Raw genomic sequence first — 13,817 nt, 5'->3', positions numbered from 1 at the left:
TGTAGGATAGCTCCAGAGTGGTACACCCTATGTTCTGAGCTGCTCCGAAATGCAGTTCCTTTTTTTTTTTTTTAACATCTTTATTGGAGTATACTTGCTTTACAATGGTGTGTTAGTCTCTGCTTTATAACAAAGTGAATCAGTTATACATATACACGTTCCCATATCACTTCCCTCTTGCGTCTCCCTCCCTCCCACCCTCCCTATCCCACCCCTCTAGGTGGTCACAAAGCACCCAGCTGATCTCCCTGTGCTATGTGGCTGCTTCCCACTAGCTATCTGTTCTAATGGGAGTTCTCTGGGCACAAAGGGCACTATTTTCTGTAATGAGATTAGAAGAAAGGATTTGCTAATAATTGCTTCTATAGCAACTAAAAATCTTGGAATCCCACCTTTCAGCATTTTGAAAGTCTTAAAGGGGATGTTGTCAGTAACAAAAAAATTGAAGACTGATTATGTATTTAAATTAATGATTCTTTAAATTCATCTGCCCATTCATCTTTTAAATGGATTCATGCTTCTCAGAAAATAAAATATGCTAATCCGTATATCCTTTTTCCACTGCGTAGGGCAACTATATCTAAAAACAAAAATACTATCATTTTACTTTCCTTTACTATATTCCTCCACAACTTGTGTTGTACTTTCATATTTTCTTTTCATTCTGCTAGTGAGATATATATCCATATATGTATGTATACATATATGTATATATACACATAATGTTTAGATTTTAGATATTTGCATTATGCAGGGCAATCCATAAAATGGATAGATGCTTAATTTTAATACAATTGAATACAATTTTCATAATTTTATACTTTAATTATTTTTGGAAGCACAAACCAGAAAGGGTAAAGCAAACTTGAAATGGAAAAAGATGACCAAGCTGGCATTTTGCATTTCAGACTTTATATTTGGACTACTCAGTGGGACAGATTATAATAACAAAATTTTGCTTTTGCAGGGAGGTCAATCTTTGCTTCTGCATTGCCTCATCTCTTTTAATCCCATCCAGTTTATTTTTCATCTCAGAAACTATATTTTTCATCTCTAGGAACTCAATTTGGGTTATTTTTATATCCTCTGTATGTCTATTTAAGATGTTGACACTTTCCTTTAAATTTTTTGAACCTATGAAAATTAGTTATAATAACTGTTTGAATGTCTTTGTTTACTGATTGTACCATTTTTCAGTCTGTTTTCATTAATTAATTTTTCTCCTTGTTATGGGTTATATTTTCCTTCGTCTTTGCATCCCTAGTAATTCTAGATTGCATGTCAGATATTGTGAATTTTACTTGACTGGTTGCAGGGCGTATTTGTATTTTTTTAAATATTTGTAACTTTGCTCAAAGAGGTAGTTAAGAAATAGTTTGATCATTTTGAGGCTTCCTTGTAAGCCTTATTAGGCTGCAAGTGAAACAATTTAGTCTAGGGCTAATTTGGTCCCACTACTAAGCCTATACCCATTGAATACTCTGTGTACTGAATACTCTAGTTGATGCTGCATGTATTAAATTATATCAAAACATATTTGTATAATCTTAAAGCAATAAATGCAACACATAAAAATATAAAAAATTTTAAAAATTAACTTTTATTAAATAAAACAAAAATGTTTTCTTCTAGTAATTGTAGTATTTTAACATATTTAAATACTGCATCCCTATGAAATTCATTTTGTTAATAAGTATGAGAAGAGAATCCACCTTTATTTTTCACAGGTGACCAGGGACTTGTTCAAACACCAACATTTAACTGTATTACACAAAACATTATGCCACTGGTTTTTATGGGTTATCATTATAATTAACAGCTTTATACAACCGTTGTCTTGTGCTGTTTGTTGTTCAATGTCTAAAAGTATTGTTTAATATATATATATATTTACTTTTAGCAGTTTAAGCCAGGAGAGTAAATCCAGTTCCTATTACTCCATCCTGTCCAGAAGCACAGGTCTTAAGTGAAATTTAATACCAAAGAAACAGTTCCAAATTTTACAACGGATCTATCACTGGTTGTTAGCATATCTTCCCACACCCAAGACACCAAGATACCTTCTACTCACTGTTAAAGCTTTATGATGAGCAAAACTTCCACCACTGTGCTTCCTTAGCATGTGAGTATATTTTTAACTTACTGGTTATATATATTCTCTAATTATCCATTATTTTGTCCTTCTTTTTGATTAGATATTGATATCCACATTTTTTTTCTAATAGCTCACAGAAATTTCTCTCATTAACAACACCAATAGAAATAACAATAAAAATCGCCTTGGGGGACCAAATTTATATCACATTATCAAGTTTTTATTTTGCTCCCATAAAACTTCTGCAAAATACAACCACTGTCTATCATCAGTATCATTAGAACAAAACCAAGTCATTCTAATCTCAAAAGCACAATATTTTATTTAACTTAATAAATTTCACATTATAAAAATTTTCTCATAGCATCATCCTTAATTCCTCAGTATTCACTAATATTGGGGGATTTTTCTTTCAGTTATTTGAGACTAAGGATGATTTTATTCATCTCTACAACCTGGTATATATATGTACAATGTTTGTCAAAAGGTGGATATTCAAAAAAATTCTTGACTAAATTATGGTAATTCATGTGATCAGTTCTGAAGTTCTTAAAACTTTAAATTACTTGTTAATTCTAAGAGAAAGTCAGATACTTTTTAGAAGGATTTCCAAACCATGCTAAAGTGTCAGCCTTCATTTCCTTGTGTGAGGGAAACAGGAGAGAAATAGATGGTTTTAAAGTTCTCCAAGCTTCTGTGTCCTTTATACATCCACAATTTTAATCCTTATCATTTTCAAGATTTGCTAAATTATTTGAGGTGATCCATTCTCTTATTAAAGTTACATATTTTATGTCACATACTGAGCATATTAACAAATAACTTACTGATAAATGACAATGCCCATAACATCAGGTTAATCTGATTTCCATGAAATGAGCTATAACTTCAAGAATATTAATTCATCTAATAAGGGTGATGATTTACATAATGTTGCCTAAAATATTTCTCTTGATTATTTAAGAGAGTTTTCCTAGGGGAAAAGAGCTGGGAAGTCTATAGAAAAAAAAAACAAAAAACAACCATGATTAATTTAATTCCAGTCTAAAGGACTCCATATATAATGTATTTGAGAAAACCAAGTCACTATTATAGATTCAGATAAATGGTTGTATATATGAGATATTTTTAATGTAACCCAAATTATAAGAAATAGTTTTTTGGTATAGAAGCAACCACTCTTTTACCTAAAGGAAAATATAAAATCTGAGTTCATTGAAAATTTGCCTCATTGCCCTCTGTTAGTTTGTGCCTGCCCCATCCTTAGGGGCCCAGTTAAGGACTATTCTATCATCCATACATCAGAAGAGAATGTCTGTGTTCTATGTTGATAGTCAGTCTAAACAAATATTTATACAGTTGAGATCAGAGATATAAAATGTCAGTTCCAAATCCACCCATGATGGCACCAGACAGATGACAAAGGTTATAAAGCCCTGTGAAATACTTGAATCATATTTTGCAACCCTTGAAAGAATTCAAGTTGGAGATTAGCAGAAACCAGGCTCAGTTCTGTCCATAATCCCCTTTATCTGTCTTCTAGCCAACAATATGAAAACCTGAAGCCAAGCTGACAAATAGAGTGTGAAGGGCCTTCTACTGCATTTAAGAAAAAACTGAGACTTGCTATAGGTAGAAATTATCTTTTCTATTACTATTATTGTTGATGTTGTTGTTATTCATAGAAATAATGAAAAAAAAACCCTAAATAACATTATTCTGCTGGATTCTTTACTATATGCAACACAATAAATTAACTCGCTTCATATTACACTGGGCATATAACATGAAAACATGTGCAGAGAACAGAAATCAGTATCTGTACAGACAAATGCCCCTGTGATAGAGAAATCTATTATTTTAAGTCCAGACAATTAGATCTATTAAGGTGTAAGAGTGTTTCAGTACAGTCCTGCTAAAAGTAAACCTTAAAAGTAAATCGAAAAAAAAAAAGGAAAACTGATGCCAGTTAGATACAAAATATAAGATTATGCTATGTATATGGGACAGGATAGAACTCTGAATGCACTCACATGTAGGGAAAGCAATATTAGTGACAAATCAACTAATGTCCTTATTGAGCATAGACGTTCCAAGAAGGGTGAAGAGTACTGTATGTTAGATGTAAGACTCATAATATTCAAGTTAGTTGTAAAAGAAACAAGGTAAATGCTTTCAGTCAATAGGATAGGCTGAACTGATATTGAGAATCCTTTCTTGCAATCTGAACACACAGTTTGTTATACTTGTGTTTTCTTTTATATGTTGCTTTTACATGTAGCAACACATAAAAAGAAAATGAACAAGCTTACAAAAAATGGGGGGGATCCCCAGTCTCAGGATTTAAGGAGAAAAAACAAATTCAACATTAGAATAGTGAGGAGGAGTTGAAACCAAGAAATTCAAGGGGGCCCTGGAAATAATAAGCCTTGTTTTTGAGGGCTGGCTTTAAATATCTGTTGTCTTATCAGAAAACAGGTAGATGCTGTTGTCTTATCAGAAAACAGGTAGATGCTGGAAAACAATAGAATAATATCTTCAAAGTACTGAGCACATATAGCTGTCCAAATTAAAATTCTACACCTCATTTTAAAAAACTACTCAAGAACAAGAAGTAAAGAAATTTTCATTCATAGACAAAGAGGAATTACCACCCACAAACTGTAACAACAACAACAACAAAATGACTAAAGCAGTAGCAACAGCTATTGGAATTGTCTGAAGGCATTAAAAAATATTCTGATGCCTGAAGCCAATACTTGGAGATTTTTTTTTTTTTTTAACCAAAGGGATCTAGGCGGTGTTTCAGTAATGGGAGCTTTAAAAAGTTCTCACATAATTCTCATGTGTTTTAGGCAGACCATTGTACAAAGAATGTTCTTCAGTAAGAAAGAAAATAAGCATAAAAAGAAGTAGGAAGGTGCGCTGAACAGTGACCAGCAAAGAAATTTGTAATGTTGGAATGAATCTGAATAACGGTTGAGTGTAAAAAATAATAGCCAATGGGGGTATGTACGAAGTAAAACTAAAACACTAGATAATATACTGAAATACTGGAGATCAGATTTAAAATTTGAGGGGTCCATGAACCGCTTAGGAGGAAGATGAGATAATTAGTTTTAGACTTTTTCCAAGTTAGAAATATATGTCAAATTTTTCAGAAAACACTAAAAATGAATACTTCATATATGATTCATAAAAAGGTAGACCATAAAAAGAGAATGAAAAATGGGTTTAAACGAAGTTAGTACCGGGAGGGATAAAACATGGAAAAATAAAGGAGAAATAGATCAATAATCACAATACATTTGATCACAGAGACAATAAAAATAAATTTTAAAATTCCAGTTTATGCTGCTTACAAAACACATATATAAACTATTTTTAAGATGCAATGCAATACTTCACTCGAAATAATTAATTACATACATGATAAATGATTTTTTTTTTTTTTTCTGTATGCGGGCCTCCCACTGTTGTGGCGTTTCCCGTTGCGGAGCACAGGCTCCGGACGCGCAGGCTCAGTGGCCATGGCTCATGGGCCCAGCCGCTCTGCGGCATATGGGATCTTCCCATACCGGGGCACGAACCCGCGTCCCCTGCATCGGCAGGCGGACTCTCAACCACTGCGCCACCAGGGAAGCCCACATGATAAATGATTTTTAAGATTACATATTTGGCATGATGACATGTATACAGATTTTTAAAACTCAAAGCAATCATGTGTTTTTCATGGATTCATTTGCATATAGTAAAAAGTTCAAGCATGGATTCAAAGTAATTATGTTCAATTCATGATACCAGTTATCTAAGAAGAGGAAAAATGGGACTGAAATGAGAATAGAGAGGAGAGAAAAGAAATGTGTGTGTATCTGTGTGTTTGTGTGTGTGTGTGTGTGAACACATGTACAACAAATATGTGCTTCTTTCACAGCATGATTCACTGTATTCCATCACAATATTAATAAGATTTCATACAATATGGGCATCTCTGCAGAAATTAAAATTGTCACATGCTTATGTGTATTGGGCAATGAGCTCACCTTACTATTTCCATCCATTCTTCAATTAAAATCTAGAAATGTGAATGGGCTGTTAGAATTTAGTTAGTGAGCCAATTATCTTTACAGAACATGCTAGTTATGCACAGCTTTTCCTTGGCTTAACTATGTTTTAAAATAGCAGGCATTCATTTTACGTCTTTAATTGATGGCTATCACACACAATTAGTTTGAAATTTCTTATCAATATGCTTGAAATATACTTGGTTGAATCATTGGAGTAATCTTTTTTGAACTTACCCAAAAGTATGTGTTTAGCCTTCCTAAACACAGTGGCACATTTCCAAGTACAAAGTAGTTGCATTAGAATTATTCCTAATATGAAGACATTCAGTATTTGTGGCAACAAATTTTCTCTTGAAAACTTAGCTTCCAGATGGAAGAAAAATAAGGGTAGAAATGTATTTAAAGGCAAATTTGAAGATGAGAAATCAAAATTCACATTCCATAGTGAAAGAAAAAGGGTTAGTAATTACAGAGAGAAAGGCAAATACAATGCAAAAATTATTGGAACATATTTTGCTCAATTACAAACAAACTTACATGGTAAGTTGTAGCTTCCATTATTGCACCCATTTGTAGCATATTTTAATATTTTCATTTTGAAAGGAAAATTTTAAAAAGTCATCTATTGTTTTTTTAGAAAGTATCTAGAGTGGTTGAAGTGAAATAACTTTCAGAAAATGTGTTAAAATGGGGCTACAAAAGACTTAGGAGGACATAAGCTTGGTTCTTATTATTGACAGTTTGCAGATCAGCCATGGGGATACACATTATTTCCAATTTAAAATGAATGATGATTCTATATACATATATATGCATCTTATCATATTGATTATAAACCAAGTAAAATCTCATGAAATCTAAGTATGTTTGAAAAACTTAAACCTATTTTTATGTTTTTCCAAACACTAGAAAATGAAAGCAATTTCTGTTGTTTGTCATTTTCTTTTGGACTCTCTTGGCTTCCTGAAAATGATTATGTCAAGATATTGGAGAAATATTCAGAGGAAGCAACAGAGGCCATGAGAATAGAGACCTACACTGCTTCCTCATTAGAAAAAATAAAATAAAAATTCCTGTCTATCCATTTCAAATTACACTCAGGGATGCTTATAATATAGAATTTGAAAGTTGAATACATACTAGTTGTCAAGTAGTCAGCCCCGTTGATTATTCATGCATTCCCTCCTAAGTATGTTGTTCTTAGAATTCAGAGGGGTCCTTTAATCACACCCCCCATCTTGACCACTCACATCTCCAGATTTTCCTACTTCACGGCATATTGGTGTTTAACTTATTAAACAAATATTTGTTGAACAGTTACTATGCATGCTAAGCAAAGGGGATCAAAGATGAATGAATATTCATTTGTCTTTAAGGAGACACAGTCTACTGGAGAGAGGCAGAACTGTGAACAGATGACTGCATAAAGAGGCAAAGTCAAGTCTTATTTATTCAGAGGAAGAAGTCCCCGTGATCAAGCAACAAGTAAAATCATTTCAGTGTGCAAGACATGGATTTGTGATTGAAAATGCACAAGCATATTTATTATCCATCATAGATGATCACCTATTATAATCAGTGAGATTTCTTAATGGCACAGCATCTAGAGGAGGACATCAAGCATGAACCTGTCATATTCAGAAAGTAAGGAAGTGGCACAGTGGGAACAATTCAGGAAAGTAAATAAACATGATAGTAGGTTTTAAATCTACTTTACCTGTTCTTACTATTATTAATCTATTTGGGCAAGTAGTAGTTTTCATTGATGTTAGCATTTTTTCATCCACGACTTGAAATCAGACATTAAATATTAATATTATAAAAATATTACAAATCGAATTCATTCACAAATTTATAAAAATACATCAGCACCAGAGACCTATTTATTGGAAACAAAGTAGGTAGAACAATGAAACTCATTTATAGTTCCTCCTCAACCAAAGTGGACAGAAGTTTTATATGTAGAGGTCAATCCTGGGCCAGAGGCTATTTAATATTTTCATCAAGTCTAGGATGATAGAAAAGCATGTGGATTTAGTCATTTACAGTTCTCTTTAGTTGATAAGACTGATTAATACTTTGTCAAGATCAAAATTCAACATGACCATAATATGACCTTGACAAATTGGAGAAGTGGTTTAAAACGATGCAATTTAATAAGTCTAAGGGTCAGGTATGGGCTTTAGAGGGATTGGGAAGGAAATGGAAATTATAATAATGTAGGTGATACCATGCCAGTGAGAATGCATTTGTGTGTGTAATATAATATGTAACAAATAATATTGAGTATGACTTGAGTCAAGAATATAGCAATAGCTTTTATTTTTTTCTCTCTCTCACCATGGCATAGTGCTTACTCACTCACAAATATTTCTAATACATTTCCTCAAAATTTCATCATTAAATCCTGTATCCCTGCTGATAAAAGTAATTCTAAGATATATAAATGAAGAGAAGGGTATAAAGGTACAAATAAGTGGGTGAATATTAATGAAATTACTTTGTATTGTGCTTTACAAATACGATTTATGCATTTATCTTGTTACTAACACATTCATTCATTCATTCATTCAGCAATCATTACATATTTATAGAACTTCTACTAGGTCCCAGGCACTGCATTAGGTGCTGGTAATACAAGGTGTGGAAAAGCAAGCATTGTCCATATTTCTTAGAGCCTGCAGTCTAAAGAAGAATTACTAATTGTAGTAAATATAGATAGGGTACTATGAGCCATGGAACAGGGAGCCTTTCTCACCTGGAAGGATGAGGAAAGGCGTCCCTTGTGAAATGTCTTCTTAACTGAAGTATGACGTAGGTAGCCTAAGGGGAAAAGGGAGTAAAGGGGTAAGTATTTCTTGCAAAGGGGAAAGCAAGTGTTAAGAATTTGAGCTTCAAAAAAGGAATGCTTCACGTTGATATTACAGTCTCAACAAATACAATTAAATTTCTGGTTGTTAATACATTGCATAAAAGTGGAGGAGTGGATTTCTGCCAAAATTAGGGCATATAGTTAGGATTAGAAATATGCTCCGTGATATCAGTGACTTTAACATTGCAGTGAGACTGGGAGAAAAAAACGTACAAAGAGGCTACCCTCTGGACCCAATGGCACTGATGTACATCAAGGCTTTTGCTGAAGTAGAAAACCTGCTATTGATATTGAGGTGCTCTTGAATGAAACAATGACTTCAAATAAGAGTTCCAAACTGAAACTCAGAAAGACCACCAATCTGACATGACTTAAATTTGAACTGCTTCTCAGATAGGCAATTTATACTTTGGGGTAAATGGAAACTGGGCTTGGTTTCACTAATGATATCAATGACATTTTGCTATTAAATTTGGTTTAATATTTTCATTTTACAAATCCCTAACTTCAAAAACTCTCTAAGGGAAAGTAAGGGGAAAAGGATAGGGCTAACTTGTTTAGTTACATTACCTTGAATTTTACATTTAAATTGAGCTGCGCTATCTCCACCAATGCTTGACTAGAAGCCTGCACAGTGAGTAGTTGTAATGGAGGAGATTGGCTCATTTTAGTGGCCTCATCTGATGGATCTCATAGAAATTCAGGTAAAACAACTCTCTGCATAGTTCATAGTCAATTATTTATACTTACAGAAAAATGCCAAAGCCTAGAAAACTTTAAATGGTGGATAATCGGCAACATTCGCATTTTTCCTTGAGGTTTTCAGGATTGTACAAACACATTTAGGCTTTGAAAGACACGTTTTGGAACTTTACTGGAGGTATTCTAAGAAATACCTTCATGTTAAAACAATCTCCAAATATTTTAGGAATAACTAGTATCTCTCCGTAAATAATTCATGCCTTAATTAATTATTATCATTGTTAGAAATTAATACTAAAGTATTTCAGAAAAAGATGACATATTAAGAATGTGACACTGCTTCCATGTCATATAAGAGCATGAGGATATCTCTATTATGAAACTTACTGCATTTTGCTACAACATTTTTGTCTATCTTCTCTTCCAGATTACAAGCTTCTTAAAAAATCGACTGTGCACAGATCTAACTTTCTGGCCTACATTTGCAGCACTGGAGACTACTATTGAAATATTAATTCAAAGGATATTTTAGAAAACATTATAGACAGAACTCTACCATAAAAGAACATATGTAAATATAGCATATTTTCTGATGTTATTGAATCATCTTAAATATTGGTTAATGCAAATTTCAATCTCTAAGGCACTTCTACAACATACCTGAAAAATGATCGTCATCTTGTACTTGAATGTCCTCACTGAGAAAGAAATTGCCAACTCAAAATAAGTTTATTTCATTTTTAGGAAGCTCTAATTGTTAGAAAACTCACTCTTAAAATAAGTTAAAATCTCTATTCCTCAACTTCTATGCATTTTCTTGGTTTTTAAATTAGGGGCAACTTGATCTTTTTTTGATTTGACACCTCTAACATAGCTAAAGCTGGCGTTCAGGTCCTTTGCCCACTTACCTACTCTTCATAATTATTTTATTAAAAGAAATATATTGTGGTATAATATAAAAAATATACTAACTTGAATGTCCACTTTAATGAATTTTGACAAATGTAAAAATTTTGTAACTCTGTTTCCATCAAGGTAGACAATTTTCCTATTACCCCCCTTTGCAGTTTTCCCTTTCCTCTTTGCAGTCACTCTCTACTCCATATTTGATACAGGCAACTGCTGATATGTTTTCTGTCGCCATAGATTCATTTTTCCTTTTCTAGAAAGTCATATAAACAGAAACATAAAGTACATACTCTTGTGTGTCTAGCTTTTTTCTCAGCATAGTGTTTCTGAGATTCATCCTTGTTGCATTCCTCATAATTCTATCCTTCTACTGCTGTATGATATGACATTGTATGGATATACCACAACTGGTTCACCCATATAAATCTTGTTGGAGATTTTCTGATGATGGCCATTCTGACCGGTGTGAGGTGATACCTCAGTGTAGTTTTGATTTGCATTTCTCTAATGCTTAGTGATGTTGAGCATCCTTTCATGTGTTTGCTGGCAATCTGTATATCTTCTTTGGAGAAATGTCTATTTAGGTCTTTTGCCCATTTTTAGATTGGGTTGTTTGTTTCTTTGATATTGAGCTGCATGAGCTGCTTCTAAATTTGGGAGATAAATCCTTTGTCAGTTGCTTCATTTGCAAATATTTTCTCCAATTATGAGGGTGGTCTGTTCGTCTTGTTTATGGTTTCTTTTGCTGTGCAAAAGCTTTGAAGTTTCATTAGGTCGCATTTGTTTATTTTTGTTTTTATTTCTCTAGGAGGTGGGTCCAAAAGGATCTTGCTGTGATTTATGTCATAGAGTGTTCTGCATATGTTTTCCTCTAGGAGTTTGATAGTGTCTGGCTTTACATTTAGGACTTTAATCCATTTTGAGTTTATTTTTGTGTATGGTGTCAGGGAGTGTTCTAATTTCATACTTTTACATGTACCTGTCAAGTTTTCCCAGCACCACTTATTGAAGAGGCTGTCTTTTCTCCACTGTATATTCTTGCCTCTGTTATCAAAGATAAGGTGACCATATGTGTGTGGGGTTATCTCTGGGCTTTCTATCCTGTTCCATTGATCTATATTTCTGTTTTTGTGCCAGTACCATATAAATGCTGGAGAGGGTGTGGAGAAAAGGGAACCCTATTGCACTGTTGGTGGGGATGTAAATTGAAACAGCCACCATGGAGAACTGTATGGAGGTTCCTTGAAAAACTAAAAATAGAACTACCATACGACCCCGCAATCCCAGTACTGGGCCTATACCCTGAGAAAACCATAATTCAAAAAGAGTCATGTACCAAAATGTTCACTGCAGCTCTATTTACAATAGCCAGGACATGGAAGCAACGTAAGTGTCCATCATCGGATGAATGGATAAAGAAGATGTGGCACATATATACAATGGAATATTACTCAGCCATAAAAAGAAACAAAATTGCTGTATTTGTAGTGAGGTGGATGGACCTAGAGTCTGTCATACAGAGTGAAGTAAGTCAGAAAGAGAAAAACAAATACCGTATGCTAACACATATATATGGAATCTAAGAAGAAAAAAAAAAGGTCATGAAGAACCTAGAGGTAAGACGGGAATAAAGACACAGACCTACTAGAGAATGGACTTGAGGATATGGGGAGGGGGAAGGGTAAGCTGTGACAAAGTGAGAGAGTGACATGGACATATATACACTAGCAAACGTAAAATAGATAGCTAGTGGGAAGCAGCCGCATAGCACAGGAAAATCAGCTCGGTGCTTTGTGACCACCTAGAGGGGTGGGATAGGGAGGGTGGGAGGGAGGGAGATGCAAGAGGGATGAGATATGGGAACATATGTATATGTATAACTGATTCACTTTGTTATAAAGCAGAAACTAACACACCACTGTCAAGCAATTATACTCCAATAAAGATGTTTAAAAAAAAATCTTGGATATTTTGGTCATATCCAGTTTTACCTATTATGAATAATGGTGTTACACATTTTTGTGAACAAATTTGTGTGACCTAAGACTTCATATCTCTTGGATAAGTATGAACTATTAGGTAATTGCTTGGTCATATGTAAATGTATATTTAACTTTAAAGCTTTCATGCTACAAGCCCATTAACAATGTGTTCATGTTTCTCTAGGTCCACACCAAAACTTGATATTAACAGTTTTTTAAATTTTAGACATTATAGTGGTATGTAGTGGTATCTCATCATAATTATAATTTGTACGTCTTTGATGGAGCAATCTCTAATATATATAAATAATACATAGTTAATATATATGTTGTATACAATATATGTAAATATTTTAATTAAGTTTTTTGGAGTATAGTTGATTTACAATGTTGTGTTAGTTTCTGCTGTACAGCAAAGTGAGTCTGTTATACATATATCCACTCTTTTTTAGTTTCTATTCCCATATAGGTCATTACAGAGTACTGAATAGAGTTCCCTGTGCTATACAGTAGGTTCTTATTAGTTATCTATTTTATATGTAATAGTGTGTGTATATATATATAAAATGTAATTAGGCACTTAAAAATAAAAGGAAGACATGCAAATAGCCAATAGGCATATATTCATGGATACATATACTTTACATTTATATATATAACACATCCATACATATATTTTTGCCATTTTCTCCCACTGGATTGTCTTTTTATTTTTGAAGTGTAAAAATTCTTTAATCTGTATCTGAGTTCTTTGCCAGATATTGATATTGCAAACATTTTCCAAGTTTGATCTTTCCTGTTGATTTTCTTAATTTTGATGTTTATTCAGCAGAAGTTTCCCTTTCCTCTGTGGCTGTCACTGCCTTGTCAGGGTTGGGTTCTGATCCCTAGTCGTTGGAGCAGAGGCCCTCAGGTCTGTTTCTTAGCTGTGTTTCTGATCTGCGGTGTGAGGTCGGGAGGACTGGAGCACCCCCACTGGGATAGAAGCCATTGAGTATTCCTCCTCTGGAGGTGTTCACCTGTGAGTATGCTCTGTTTTGTCTCCTTTCCGCCCATTGTGTAGGCTTACAAAGTACACTGCTGTTGGTACTGCTCTCAGTCCCACCTTAACCGTGGTTATGGCGGCAACTGGCCCTGGTGACTCAGGCATCGTTTTCACCAGGCCACTGGCCCAGATCCACTGAGGTCAG

General features: G+C 33.9%; 1 long non-coding RNA gene across 3 annotated transcripts in view; it reads left to right on the top strand.

The window, feature by feature from the left end:
- LOC132492652 (uncharacterized) overlaps window positions 1-12,350 on the top strand; it is a 406,999-nt gene extending 394,649 nt beyond the window's left edge. Inside the window, exons 3-6 of one of the 3 annotated variants that reach the window (XR_009532838.1) lie at window positions 1,901-2,122; window positions 3,639-3,727; window positions 7,539-7,806; window positions 10,164-12,350. This is a non-coding gene — a long non-coding RNA (uncharacterized LOC132492652). The remainder of the gene's footprint in view (window positions 1-1,900; window positions 2,123-3,638; window positions 3,728-7,538; window positions 7,807-10,163) is intronic. The other 2 variants (XR_009532839.1, XR_009532840.1) reach the window with 2 other exon arrangements.
- The last annotated feature ends 1,467 nt before the right edge of the window (window positions 12,351-13,817 follow it).

Source organism: Mesoplodon densirostris, chromosome 6, assembly GCF_025265405.1.
Source record: "Mesoplodon densirostris isolate mMesDen1 chromosome 6, mMesDen1 primary haplotype, whole genome shotgun sequence".
NCBI classification, from domain to species: domain Eukaryota; kingdom Metazoa; phylum Chordata; class Mammalia; order Artiodactyla; family Ziphiidae; genus Mesoplodon; species Mesoplodon densirostris.
This window is presented reverse-complemented; position numbering and strand designations above follow the sequence as displayed.